The sequence below is a fragment of the Stegodyphus dumicola genome, chromosome X2, assembly GCF_044657685.1.
Source record: "Stegodyphus dumicola isolate Sdum_Otavi_A_Nest chromosome X2, ASM4465768v1".
Lineage (NCBI taxonomy): Eukaryota > Metazoa > Arthropoda > Arachnida > Araneae > Eresidae > Stegodyphus > Stegodyphus dumicola.
In genome coordinates this window covers 76,346,410-76,353,417 of record NC_140781.1, presented here as the reverse complement: position 1 = coordinate 76,353,417, position 7,008 = coordinate 76,346,410, and positions in this window count along the sequence as shown.

Genomic DNA, 7,008 nt, shown 5'->3' with positions numbered 1-7,008 from the left:
AAAAATTTGTATAATATTCTGAAATTTTTAAAATGTATTAGTAACAAGCCATGCATCTGTTAGGGGACATATACTGCATAATACATAGGTTGATTGAAAAGTTCTGATATTAATTCTCTTATTTAGCACTGGATAATATTTCGTATCGATATTTTTTTTTCTTTTATAAATTTCAATTCTTTACGCTGAATTACCCTTTTTCACAACTTTTTTTTTTTTTTTTAAATGCTTCAAAAAAAGTAGGAATAGGCTATTTCATAATGTCCTCTTTAGTACTGTGGTAGTGCCACTTTTCACTTTCTAATCTGAAGAAAACCTCTGACTTGCGTTTTCAGTTTTGAGAATGCCCAGCAATCAGAATTTGCTAAATCTAGACTGTCTATGGAGTGTTCTAGTATTGATAGATTGATATCAAACAATGCTGCCAATGCCCCAGCAACAACGATCAACGAACATTGTTTTGAAGAAAAACCTATTTCTCGACCAAATTCATTCTTTCTTTCTCATGCATTGTTTTCAAAAGGTATACATAGTGGTCAGTGTTGGCACTCATAACCACAATGGATTACTTGCTAGAACATGTTATGTTGATCACTTATGTGTTACCGTCTTCAAGTATATCATTAAAATACTGAAGCATGGTTGAATGTTTTATCCCCATTTATACACTCTAACATTTTGAGTGTTTTACAACAGCTGCTCAAAATTTTAACCCAAAATTCAGTCGTATCTCTGCCATGTAGTCATAGAGACATCTTCACATGTCATTACAGATTTACTAAATATTTCCATATACTTTAACCAAATATTGAAGACCATGGTTGTCCAACTGTAAGTTCAAATGTGGTGATGCATAAACCTTTACAAAAAACCATATTAGAGATGTCACATCTTAATAGGAGACAGTCAAAAGCTTGTTTTTATTTTATGACAGTCTTTCTTCAGTGGAACGGTGTTTAATACACCTGAATGCCTAAGCTGACGCCTTATCCCAAATCGGACATAAATGAAACTTTCGAAATATTTTAGAAAGTAACATATTTGAGATTTAGTAATTTTTTTTATTTAAATTTTGAAAAGATTCACGCACAATAAACTCATGCCTCAAAGCTGTATAACCGAATCTATCTTATCAAGGTAATTTTCAATCAATAGCTGTCAAGTGGTGAACAAAATACATACAATACACACAAGATATAAGTATACATAAACAAAAACAAAGAATGCAGAATAACATGACAAAATAAATATAAAAATCAGACTTCCATGATTACATTTGGATTGAGAATGGATATTGGCCTTTTTTATTAGTATCGTTCTAATAATCGTAATTATAAATTTTTAATTTCAGAGTTACTTAAAGTATGTAAACGAATATGAAACTGTCTGGCTAGGTGGTAGTAAAAACTTCTGAGTGGAATTATGCCTAGTTCCGCATGAATTGCATTGCTTCTAATATAGTACGGTGGGTTTGTAATTAACCACAGAACAACATTCTGGGCAGTTTCCAGCATTTTACATAGATTTTTACACGAATACGTCCAGACTGGGCAAGCGAATCAGAGCATGGGACGCGGAATGGATTTATAAATGAGTAACTTATTATCTATACATAGAACGCTGTTTCGGGAAGTTAAGGGGTTGAGCTTAGATTTACGAACCCGAAACTTCTGGACAATAGAGTGTATATGTGGGGACCATGTGAGAAAATTTGGGAGGATCCACCCGAAGATAAGTGACTTTCTTAGCCAAGGACTGTGAGGTTCCATAAAACTGCAAGTTTTGCTCAACTTTTCTGTTCTTAGTGAAGACTATGGCAATTGATTTTTCAACGTTAACCTGAATTTTCCATTTCAGTAGCCAGACCTCTAGTGCATGTATGGGATTTTGAAGATAGGCAAAGAAATGCGTTTTGAGCAAGTGGATCGCTGTGTCATCAGCATATATTGCAAGTGTAGTGGTGGGTATATTGGGCACATAAATATTTAAAAGTGTAGGCTCGATTAGCGACCGCTGGGGGACGCCAGCTGAAACTAGACGTTTCGTGGAGTAAGTGTTAGAAAGGTGAACGACAAAGTGTCTACCTGCTAGGTAGGATTCAATTATGTGTGTACTATAATCTGGAAAGCCCGGATTGTGGATTTTGTATATTAGTGCGTCCATCCAGACTCGGTCGAAAGCTTTGGCTATACTTCTTGTAGTGAATTCCATCTCAGAGATGTGTTCCACAACACGATAAAGTTGATAGGATGTAGACAACGACTTCCGAAATCCAAACTATTGTGGGATCAGTATATTGTTTGCTTCCATCAATCATGTATATATCAGTATATTGATCACGTACTCTTTTGAGAATAACTGCTTCCATTACTTATGCAAGGAAGTAGACTAATTGGTCTGTACGACCCAAGTTCATATGCAGGTTTATTTGGTTTGAGAAAAGGGTTGATTTTAGCTGTTTTCCACTCCTGTGGAAAGTATTGCCATCGAAGTATTGTGCTGAAAATGTCGGTCAGCTTGAAAATTAACTTGAGTGGTAGCATCTTCATCATCTTGTTGTTGATTTGGTCTATACCGGGGCTCTTGTTGTTCTTTAAATTCTTAAAGCCAATAACTTCCGACGGTCGGACTGGAATGATGTTGTTAGTGAGTGGGTTTGTTGTGTAATTTTTATGAAATCGGAGATAATCTCTGATTTTCATAAATAATAGATTTTGTTGTTGTGTCACGCATGTTGTTTATGCCAAACTAAGATTCCAGATGCGGAGCTAAGTGTTTTCTCGGTTTCGGTGTAATGGATCCTGTCAAGGCCTTTAAGGGGCGAAATATTGTTTGTAGCTAGAGAATGCTGTCCAGATGGAATTATCATCCGTAGAAAGCAAACTTAAATAATTAGTCCAGTTTTGTTCTGACTGAAAATTTGTTAGAGACCTGACGGCATTATTCAATCTATTGAGCATTTGCTTGTCAGCCGGAAATTTAGTGCGTTTGTATTGTCTTCTGGCCGCATTTCGTCTTTTAATTAGATATTTAAGTTCATTGCTTCGTTTGGGTTTGGAGTTTTTGATAATTTTACAGGCATTCCTGTGGGTATGTAATATTGAATCCGTAAAGTCCTTAACCAAACTATAAAGGTCACTCTCATTATGTACTGTAGGCAGTGTGTAATGTATGTTGTTTAGAACTTTGTCAAACGTATGTCAGTCAGTAACAATAGCTCTTTTGACTGGTGTGATATAATAGCTGATTCCCAGGAAAACTCTGACCGGATTATTGTCAGAAAAGATCTCATGCAGCACAGAAACATCGAGTGGATTACTGGTATATCTGAGCAAGAAGAAATCTATAATTCCTGCAGACCCAGTACTATATCGTGTTGGAGTTTTTGGATCTGCTATGCGTAATGCAGTTGAGTTGGATAAATCGTAAATTACGCGTCCGTTCCTGTTTCAGTTGTACCACTTCCACGCGCGATGTCTAGCGGTAAGGTACCACCTATGATAATACGCTTTCCAAATGTAAGTAAAGTATTTAAATCGCATTGTATATTTGTGGGGATTCCGGTTTGAGGAAATATAGGTGAAAGTAAAAGTGTATGTCAAAGAAGTGTTTGTTGTGAGTGTAATTGCTCATTTTATGAGTTGCACAAATGTTATAATTTTTTGTGGATTTATGAAATTGCTTGTATTTACGCTTTTGTCCATATGTAGCAACAGAAAAACTTTTGAATCTGCTCTTTAAGCTTTATGACGAGTAATAATAATTAAAACATATTTTTACATTATTGGCTTAAAATAAATACATGCATAGTCTGTGTCTTTAATAATTAAAAGTTTCTGTTTTTAAGCTGCATTCATAATCTGAACAGTATCAGGTGGTCAGAATTATATGACCATATAATTAATTATACGTATCGAAGAGTTTTCGCCCTGCTTTACCACATGCCTTCGTGATTTAATTGAAAAGCACGTGCCAGTAGCAATCGGAAGATCTGGATTTCAAGTCTCTGTGAGGGCACTGCACATTTTTCACATTTCTCGACCTCAAAAAAAATTCTAAATAGACTCTTTACGTAAGACAAAAGCAGTGGGAGATGCCAGTTTTTTAAGTCTTAAAAAATATTTTATCTAAAAATTAAAGTCCACTTAACTTCTCACATACTTCGATTCCTCCAGAGAAATGAAGAGTGTAGAAAGATCATACAAAGCAACCTGTCTGTTTTTTCTTCGATATGTGGCCTAACTACAAAACACTATCCTCCATTCCACTAAGTATTATTTTCACTCTATTAAGATGTCCTCCTTTCCTACCCATGGTAACTAGCATTCGCATGTTTTGCCAAATTAAATTATCCTTTTTTTATATATAAAGTTTGAAAATTTTTCATTTATTGGCTCTTAGACACCAGGGGGAAAGCAGGAATTAAAAGAAATGGGAATATTTTTGAGAATAGGATAAAATTCCTGTAACCAGTGTTGAAATTTACAAACTTATATGCTGTTTTGCTGCATTGTTCGAGTTTGCTGATGAATTCTGATCTTGAGAATTTTAAGCTTTTGTTTATTGTAATAAAAGCAATGTATTGATCTGAAGCATTAAACTGCTTTAGTGTAAAAAGCATCTAATTTAGTATAATTGGGTATGCTATTAGATTTTTGGTGCTACTTCTGTCTATGTGCTTCGTGAAAGTACATAAAGAACAACATCAAATAATTTTCAAGGAAAAGTCTCTGCTTTTTTAGGAAGCCTTAAATTATAACCATTCTCTGGATTCGATAGTTAACTCGGGAGCTTAGACGCTGTCAATGTAGGAAGTCCTTTTCTTAGCTCTGTGTGACTCGTGAAAGTCTGGACTTTGGCTAACTTTACTTCGCGTTACTGTAAGGTGCTTGAACCTCAGTTCGAAGCACTGTAAAAAGGCCTAATGTGCTTTTCGGTTTCCTATTTTGATCTTCAAATTTCTGTCTCACTATGGATCGCTTTCTTGACTATATTGCTTCTGAAATTATGAAGTTGGAGGTAATCCATGAAAGCCTGTGTCTCTCTCGTGTCATGAAAGTTGGAGGTATCTCTTCGGATGAAGAACGAGATATTGATTTCTTCATGCGATTCAGAACTGTTGCACAGAACGCTTTCATGCGCGATCAGAACAGTAAATACAGATAGAGCTTGATCCTCAAAGCAACAGGCTAATGATGCTCCTCAAACTATAGATGACGAATCAGCAAAAATTCAGTGTCTCCACAGCTCGGATGATTCAGCTGACGACTGCTTCCGATTCAAGCCCCTCAACGAAAGCTCAGACTCAGACGGCGGGCCACGAGGTGATATAACGGTCGGACACCGCCCTAAACGTCTCAGGAAAAAGACTTCCAACCAAAATAAGAAGGTCTCTACTACCACAAGCCAAGATTAAGCAAATAAACCTGCTACCCACCTAGAAAAGACTCGGATAATGCAACTGACGCCGAGCACAGCGTAAAACAAGATTGATTCCAGTTCCCGAAACAAGCTGCACGTATTCCGCCAATCATGATCCAGGACACTATATTCAGCTGGAAAGACATACGCAAAATCATTTTCGAGAGAAAATCTACAAAAACGAATGGCGTGTTAAGAAAATGTTACTGAGGGCCATTATACCGTTAATGTAGATGACTCCAGAATCTACAAAATTTTAACCACCATGCTTAAAAAAAAGGGCATTAAATTTCACTGCTTCCCACTCTTAGAGGTGCTGAAGCTGAAAGGTCATCATTAGAAGTCTTCCCACCACCGCTGACCCTGAAAAAATAATGCAAGACCTGATCGCACTGGTATTCGCAGTTAATAATTTAAAATAAGTAATAAATAATAGTAATAAGTAAACCGGGACAAAATCCCTATACCTTTATATCTCGTCACGCTGGATAAAACCGATAAAACAAAAAACATTCGCAGCGTACAATGCCTTCGAACTTAAAAATTACCGTAGAAGACGACAGAGGACGCCGTGGCCCTAGTTCAGTTTTGCAAATGTCAAGGATTTTACCACTGATAAAGCGCACTGCAACCACGATCCTCACTATGTGAAATGCGGAGGTGGCGGCTTTCCATATCAATGATAAAAGCCAAAAGATGTTTAATAAACGTGTGCCTACTGCCCTTGTTCGCATACCTCGAAGTTTCGGTGTTGCATAAAATTTCTATCTGCAGAAAGAAATGAGAAAAAGAACTTTTTATCATCAACAAATCCTCGCTGCTGCTCTAGCCTCAAAATACAACTGCAAAACCCCACTCAGCGATGTTGCAAAAGCAAACTAACTAAATTTGGGCATGACTCACTCCATGAGACTTACAGGGGCGTAGCTAGAGGGGGCATCTGTCCCCGGGCGCAGAATCCAAGGGGCTCTAAACTGATGTTACGACATTTTAGAATTAAACGTTTTCCATCCCTGGCAAGCAGTAGGGGGCGCGAAATCTTCAGTTGTCCCTGGGCGCTGAAAACCCTAGCTACGACTCTGGAGACTTAACTGCACTGTGAGCTATCTCGCCCCACTGAACCAGGCACAGGTGCTCAACCGCTGCCCTCGCACCTTGGAGAAAGGGACCGATCACTTTTGCAACACCGGTCGTTGTCTATGATTTGCTACCAGCCAGTCGCTCGAGCTGCCCGTTGCAGAGGGATGTTAGCCAGCGTCCTCAGGATGGCAACCCGGGGCACTACCCAGGATTACTAGAGACCTCAGCTCTAAGACTTGCCAGACCGCCCGTGTGGTTAATAAGTGCCTTCTCTGAAGCCTCCAGAACCACTGGGTTCATTATTTGTAAACCCCCGTGACCGAGACTGCTTAAATACAGATCGTAGCCAGTAGCTTCGCAGAGTTCTATACGTGGACCCCCAGGGGGAAAGAAGCAAAGAAAATATTCCAAGATGCAATACACTCGTTTTCAATATTATCTTAGAACTTGTCGCCCAGGTCATTAAAATGTAAGTAGTAAACACTCCAAAAACAGTCAACTCACCTT